Source organism: Nannospalax galili, unplaced genomic scaffold (genome assembly GCF_000622305.1).
Source record: "Nannospalax galili isolate Female #2095 unplaced genomic scaffold, S.galili_v1.0 scaffold629, whole genome shotgun sequence".
Classification (NCBI taxonomy): Eukaryota; Metazoa; Chordata; class Mammalia; order Rodentia; family Spalacidae; genus Nannospalax; species Nannospalax galili.
This window is the reverse complement of record NW_008360323.1, coordinates 2,561,121-2,569,664: the sequence shown is the minus strand read 5'-3', so window position 1 is coordinate 2,569,664 and position 8,544 is coordinate 2,561,121.

Here is an 8,544-nt window from a genome sequence, read left to right as displayed (position 1 = left end):
GTAGCCCCAGCTGGACTGGAACTTGCTACATAGACCAGGCTGGCCTTGATCTCACAGAGATCCACCTGCCTCTGCCTCCAGAGTGCCGGGATTAAAGACATGTGCCATGGTGTCCAGCTCTAAAGGCATTCTGGATTTATGGACTTTGATCTTGAAGCTCTTCATGATCTGTCTCTAGTTGTGGGTTTACCTGAGAGTGTTTTCCAGGGTCCTTCTGTGTTATGATTTTTTTATTATTGATTTTACTACCTTAAAAATAAATTAAAATCCACATAAGATTTACAATTACTTAGTAAATAATAGAAAATTAGAACTTTCTAGAAATTAGAAGAAATCACCTACAGTTGTATTACAGGAAAACAACCACTGGTTGTATTCTGGTGGCTTTTTCCACTCATAGGCATATTGCTCTATGAGGCTGGAAGACTAGTGATGAGAGACAGTTTTTCTGGCAATTATTTTTCACCATTAGATTGCTATATCTCTCTAAATGTGCTCACTGTGTGATAAAACGATACACTATTTAAGAATCTAAACTTTGGAATGAGGCTGCATTTTTCAGTGCTGCAGTATGATTTTCTGAGTGTGCTTGAACTTAGACAAATGATTCTAGAATTCTACATGTTGGTTTTCTCATCTCTAAAATGGGGATAACATTATCCACTTCATTGAGTTATGAGCATTGAAGAAGTTACTACATGCAGAGCAACGGGCTGGAAGTGTTAGTTGATAGTTCGTGGTAGTGTTTCTACATATTGGAAGGAATATTTCCTAGAAGTTTATATATTTAATGCTTCTTATAAAAGTCAAATTGGTTTGTTGCTGAAATGTAGAAATAGAGGGGAAATAAAAACCACTAAAGAGAACTAACAAATGAATATTTAAATACAGCAATTACTAAGATTTTTATGTATATTCTTCTGAAAGCAAATTTTGTACTGGATGCTTAGATATCTCATGCAATCCTAGGCATAGCTTTGCCAAAAGAGCGGATTATCCTGGGTCTGCCATTAATATCCTTTATTCTCCTGCATGGGAAGTGAATTAGGCAGGTGACCAGGCACAAGGGCATACCAAGTTCTAGTTGATATTTCCAGTACATTAGTGAAAATGTGGGGGTAAATAAAGGCTTCGGATAAATACCAATGACTAAATTATTTCAAATTTATAGCTACTAATGCATAGTAGACATTTTCTGAATGCTTCATTTGTATTTCCTTTAAGAAAATTCTAAACTCAACATGGTATTATTTAGTGCAGATTCTGCACCGGGGCTCCCCCTGTGGGGTGGAGACAGTTCCCAGATCCCAGTGAGGTGAAAGGATGGGTTTTTGGCAGAGAGGGGCTTTGCAGAATCATATTGTGGTGGAGTATCTTATTTGGAAGCGTTTCCTTGACATGTACTTTGGACTCTTTATGGAGGACTCTGGCCTGTACCTGGGTGACATCAACGTTGCTGCAAGCAGCTTCCTTATAATTTGAAGACTAAGTCCTGGGAGATTACTTCGAGTTTTCACCAGGGAAGTCCACACAGTAAAGCACAGAAGGATCATCTGTGGAAAGAGATGGAGATGGATGCACTTTGGAATTTTACAGGCATAGGTTCAAAAGCAGCCACAGCCATACTCATGTGGGCATGGAGAAAATTACTTGGCTTTTCACATCTCGTTTTTTTCAACTTTATGGAACCAAAGCACTGCTTACCCTGCAGGATTTTTCGTGATAATCAAATGAGAGCGTGTGTTTCAGGAAGCTTGTGTGCACTCTGTAGTTACTGCTCTACCGTCTCCATGAAGCAGGAGGTCTGCAGGGCCTCTCAGGATGACAGGCATATTGCTCTATGAGGCTAGTCAGACTGGAGATGAGAGACAGTTGTGTGTGGGGGGGGGGAACTGGCGGAAATCACTTTTCCTTAATGTGAACAGCAGGAGGAATGGATAAAAACCTTCAAATATGTTAGTTTTAGTATTAGCATGAGTTTAACTGGGATATTTGCTCTTGATAACTGATGGCAAAGAACAAAGATCTTCAAATCTTGCTAACCTTCCTTGCTGGACAAGACTTAATAACTCACAATTTCTCATTTTTTACTTTCTTGAGTATATGAGTCCATCTTCTGACTATCACTGAGTCCTATAAACAACTCTTTCTGTATCTATTTGGACAAAAGAGAAGACTAAAACTTAAACAACTTGTTCTGAATTTAGAAAAGGAAAAACGCATACTGGGGAATCAGCGCATGCATGATAAAATCTTTCTTTTCTTTTCTTCTTTTTTTTCTGCTAATTTGATTCAAAACTAAATCTTAGTTCCCCCATCTCTAAGACTAGAATATTTTTCCACCTTGTTACCTGGGAGGAATGTGAAGAGTTTGAATGGTGAACAGTTTGATCTTAGTAGTGAGAGAAAAGAATAAATTGCTCACTTAATAAATTGCCAGGCCACTAGGGTACTATTTAGTAGATTACCTTTTCCAGAGCACTAAATGATAGTAAATGGTAAATGGCAGTACCTGGAAGACTTAATGCAGCTTTGATCTCTTGAACTGAGACTCTGCAGTTTCCTTAGAATGAGATGGGATTATTTCTTCCCTTTTATCTGAGGCCCAGTCAGCCCTCAAAAAGGAAGACAAAGTGTCTTCTTCTTATCTTGCATGACCACTAGAATAAAAGTGACTTCACAACTCGGCACACACATACATACATAATCATAGTCATTATGTGCTCTATAGAGACTTCTCTAAAGAGTGTTAACATTCAGAAAATCAGCATTTACTGAATACTGACTGTGTGCAAGAATTTGTCATAGATGCTAGAGGAGATGGTGGAATGAGGTACATGCCCTGTACATGTTCTCATTTGTGGATGTTTCCTTCAGGATGTTCACTTATTTTTTCAAAACTGGGGATGAATCCAGGATTTTGCACATACTAGACAAGTCCTCTATCCCCGAACTACATTCCTAGCTCATTCTCAAGGCTCTTCATCAGAGACTCATTTCAATCAGTCTAATGTTGTATTAGTCTGTACCATGATGTCCATTGCTGAGAATAGATGATGCAACATGTGGCTCTAGAGAAAAGCAAAGCAGGACAGACCAATGGGGGTTCTTCTCCAGTTAGAAGCTGGTTATGACCAGAAGAATATTTGTCACCTGGTGGAAGGCCGGGGGTTATTCTCTGGTGTGTTGGGCTGTCCTGGCTGTGAGTACCAGATAGAGGGTAACCTTCTCGGGCATCACTGTGCAGCATGTGTTAACCATCATCTCTGACAGTTATGTTATTATTACTCTACACAATGCCATGGCATGGTGAAGGATCAGACTCAGTCTGTAGGAAAGGCCTTCCTAGAGCCAGGCTGTGGTTCTCTATCTGTTTTCATGGGCCCCACAAGAACATTTGAGATAATAGTCAGATAGTGGGACTAACAAATCTTAGAGGGTGATAAGGAAGACTCAGAGCAGGAACTCCTCATTTCCATCTGAATCCTGGGATCAGTCTGATTCTAAGCTTCTTGCAGAGGGAACAGGGTGCAAGGAAACAATGATTTGGCCAGAAAGCACTGTCTTCTCAATTTGAAAACCAATATATGCATATGGTAGAATGAAAAGAGAAACCCCTAGTGTGTGCACCCAAATAGACACCATTAAAATAAAGAAAACTCTAGACTAGTCGTACTATCCAGAGATAACTACTCTTAATATTTGGTATGTTTTTCCTTTTTACTGACTAAATTGAAATCAGATTGCATATTAATTTTCAGCCTACTCTTATTCACTTAGCAGTATACTGAACACATTTTCCATGTAATTAAATATTCTTTGAAAACATTATTTTAAATTACTGCCCAATTTCCCTCTTATTGGTCATGAAGGTTTTTTTTTTTCCCAATTTTTCCTGAATAAGCTTTCAGCGAATATTTTTACTTGTGAGAACTTTTGTCTATTATTTCTTTAGATTCTTAGAAATGGCATTACTGGTTCAAAGAGTACAGATTTCAAGGGTTTTTGGTATAATTTGTAAAATTAATTTTTGGAGAAATTTTAGCCACTTATATCCCCACCAACTACAGGCCCTGGAAGGAACTACTTCTTGGGTGACAGTGGGCTTAAGTAACCTAGTCCAAGAAAAAATAAATCAAAGAATTTGCTATCATGTAGCATTAAAAAAATTTAATTTGTGGGCTGGTGAGATGGCTTATCTGTTAAAGGCACTTGCTGCTAAGCTTGATGGCCCTGAAACCCACATGTTAGAAGGAGAGAACCAACTTTGGAAAGTTATCTTCTGACCTCCACATGCACTTTCGGGGGGAGAGGTGCATGCACACGCATGCACACACACATATACAAATAAACGTACTTAAGAACTTTAGTGGAGACCACTGTTTTTCTTTCAGAATGAGTTGCATTGCACAACATTGTACAAAACAGAGCTTCAGTTACAGAAACCTGCACATTTCATATTTTTTTCTGGCAGTTGATTAGAGGAGATAGAAACAAAGTTGTATATATGTACATGTATGCATGTACATATAGGCAGAAAAATGAATTTTTCTGTCTTTTTTCTTCACCAAATGAGTAAGACAAACATACATTGTATGTATCCACACTCAATATTCATATATGTATTTGCTGATACATATGAAAAGCTCATAAAAAGTATTGTTGTGATATCTCTATACCAATATCCCACACAAGCATTTTTACTATTAGACACCAGTATAATCATCTGTAATATTTTGTACCTGGTATCAGGTAAATATATTGCAATTACTTTCCCAATTTCAATCCATTTCCTTTAATTTTTTTACTAATGCATCATGTGTTGTTTGAGGTTATACCAAAGTTTATTCATAACATCCATTGAACTCTTAAGCTACTCTCAATTTTAGGTTATTTAAAACATTCTCATAGATCATCATTTTGCTCACTTCTTCACTATTTTATTAAGTTCCCATAAGTGCAATTTCTAGGCCCAAGGGCACTGTATTTAGGAGTATTAAAAGGCAAACAGAAAGGATCAGAAAGGGTGTTCTGGATCATCATGATTTCTTCATGATCAGTGGGAAGAGCACTTCTTGCACAATAGCATGGCAAATGTGCGGCACATGTTTAAATATTTTCTCTGTCATTTCATCTTTTTGTATCTTGTCTCTATTGCAATTGTTCGAACAAATTACCTCAGGGGCTAGAACCCATACCTGCGCGTTGTATAGTTCAGAAGTCTCACGTGACCCTCACTTGGCTAGAATAAAATTATGAGCAGGGCTACATTACCCTCCTGTAGCCTCTGGTAAAATGCATTTTCTTGTCTGTTCCGGCTCCTGGAAGATACGTTTCTGGACTCATACCCCAATCCTCTGTTCTCAAAACCTGCAAAGATGAGTTGAATCGTTCTCACACTTCTCTGAGCTCTTCTGCTTCCTGTGTCTCTTTTGAGAAACTTGTGATTGCATAGTTACCACCTGATAATCCAGCGTAGTCTAAGCCCAAAGTATATAGTTTAAGTACAAAACTACAAAATACCCTTTGGCATGTAAAGTAACATATTTCCAGTTTGGGGGGATTAGGATGTAGATGGGCTCAGCAACCATCCCTCTGTCTAGCTCACAGTTCTTGCTCCTTTAATTGCTGGCATCCCCCTTTTTATTACAATCACATCTCAATTTCTTTTTCTGTATTGCTTCCAGTGTGGGTCCAATGTAGATGTCTTTCTTCCAACACTAGTGTTTATTAATTCAGGTCTCAACTGTTAATATGATTCTTCTTGATTAGTTGCTAAACAGCATGGTATTTTAAGACAGCAAAGACTATTATGTTATTTATTCCTTAACTTTCAAGTTTGCTCCTTCCAAGGGTACATTTTTCATTTCCAAGCCATGGGAACTGGTGTCACGTTCTCTCTGTACTGATAACGCAGGATTAAAATTGTTGCACCAAATAGTTTTCTATTTTCCCCTCTCCTCTTAATTTATCACAAGCAGATATTCTACCAGAAGTTGGGAAAAAAAGATTTCCAGCTGATGGGCAGCACCTCTACCTTGCAGAAGATTCATTGCCCTGCACATTTTGAATCTGCTGACAAGAAACTTGCGGCAGAAGTAATCAGAGCTCTTGCAAGATTGATTTTTGTCCCTTGCTGGCATATGGCATAGAGGGTGGAAAAGCTCTCATCTCTCAGACTAATCTTAACTATTTAGAAGCCATTATTGCAGGATTACAAATCATCAGAACACCCCCTTCCTTTAACAACATTATTTATTAGCAAGACCTTCAAATTAGTCTTATGTCTTGGCTTTGCAGTATTCTTAAAAATCAACCCTGAAATAAGTTGCAACTGAAAAGCATTGCAGCCAGCACCATCACTTTAATTGCACAAACCCTAAGCCAAATTCCATTTTCAGTTCACATTTTAGAAATAAGTCAACCCCAAATGCAAATTGATTCTTCTCTTCAGTTTGTAAGAAATGCTTAAAGTCAACTTGTCATGAAGAAGAAATTGAATCTATTACCTATAGTCTTTCAGGAAGGAAGATGTACAGAGAAGAGAATAGTGAGATTTATCTGATATTTGGCTGATATATGGATGTATAAAATCTTAAGTAATACTGATAATGTCACACAATATTGCAACATATATTTCCAGTTGAACATTATAAGACAATAAGGCATAAATGGAAATTAAAGGGAAAAATCGGAGTGGTTGTCAGGGAACACTTTTTCATTCAGAGAATCATAAACATATGGAATGGTGTGTCAGGCAAAGTTTCTGAGCTGAGACTATTGGAGTAATTACAAAATGGATTTATATTCTGAGGATTGAAGTGCACACAATGGGAAAGAGGTTTGAGTCAGATGATTTTTAACCATCGCCCCCTCCAAAGCACCTCATGAAAATGTATTGCACCAGTATTATCAGAAAATGTGAAGCATCAGAAAGACAAAGTATTTAAAGCTCTAAAAAATAGCTGGCTCAAGAAAAGTAAAAGAAATAAGAGAGATAATACAAAGACTGAAAGGGGAGGCGCCAATATGAGGAAAGACTTAATAAAAACGATTGCAGTGAAATGGAGTTATTAATTCAATTTTGCAAGTTCTGATTAATGGCTGAAAACTTGGTCAAGCTCACCTTAGGGACTTTTTGACAAGTGGTGGATGATATTTTTTAACATACTTACCATATATGCTCTATAAGTCTTGTCCCAAAGAATCTTAATCTTTGGTATCCAAAGCCAGCATCCTTACTAAGCGCCGTCTTCAGCCCTCTTCTGACCTAGAACTGATATTGCTGTGACCACACATGAACACCCACCATCCATAAATAGCACATATTGCTCTCACCCCAATGCAATAATTTCCTTCTTGCCTTGAACTACCATATTTCTTCTGATTTCAAGAATTATATCTTCTCCACACCTTTCCCAGGTTTTCCTCTTTGCCACTGCATAAGATTGTGTCTCGGTGTTTCTCGCCCTTAAGAACCCATTCCACATCTGTTCGAGCTGTACATGTACATATGCAGCCTAGTCAGATGTTTCCAACAGTGAGTCAGTCTTATACCTAAAGAATCATGAGCACTGGCCTGATCCTTCATATCTGTTAGTTACATGTTTGCAATTATTGAATATGTAGATGTTTGAAACAGAAGCACTCTGAGATACCAGAATAAGAGCAGAATTGATAGACAAGTAGGCATAATAATCATTCTCTTTGCTTTATTATAGTAGAATTATATCAAATTGTTGTTTGCAAAAATTGATCAAAGTCTGAAAACATTTTTTTTTTGGTCTTTTTGAAACATGGTCTACCTGTAGCACCAGCCGGCCTGGAACTCACTACGTAGACCAGGCTGGCCTTGAACTCACAGAGATCCTCTTGCCTCTGCCTCCCAAATGCTTGGACTACAGACGTGCACCACCACGCCCAGCTGAAAACATTTTCATGGCTTTAAAAATTGTAATGCTAATTATATTAAAAAATGAAAACCAGAAATCATTGCTAAAATCAATTTTCAAGGATCAAAAGAGGATGAGCACAACACAGACAGTAATGACTTGTGTTTCACAAGGCTAACTAAACTCTTAGAAAGAACCACAGCCTGAAGAGACAGGGAGAGGATGCACATGGCTGGTATGAAATTGCTTGTAAATCCTGCTTGGCATTGTATGGTCATTATCAAGTTTAGAAAAGTGAAATGTACTAAGCACAGATTTGGCAAGGACTGGATTCAGAATCTGAAGGGCTGACTAAATTTATAATCTCTAATATCAGGGTGAGATTATCTCAGAAATAGGCGTAGACTCCTACATGGTGTTCACCAACAAAAGCAAGAAGCAGAAGGAGAAAGTTAGGTAGGATAAGGGATTAGGCTCTTAGGTTAGGGTAGAAGAAGCTACAAAGGAATCTTTAAATGAGAGAGAATATTTTCTCTGTTGAAAGGCACTTCCAAGAGGTTGCAGCAATGACTTTCTCATGAATTACACTGGGCAGAAAGTCTCATTAGATAATAGCCAAACTATTAGATTATTTTTAATATTTTGATGTTTT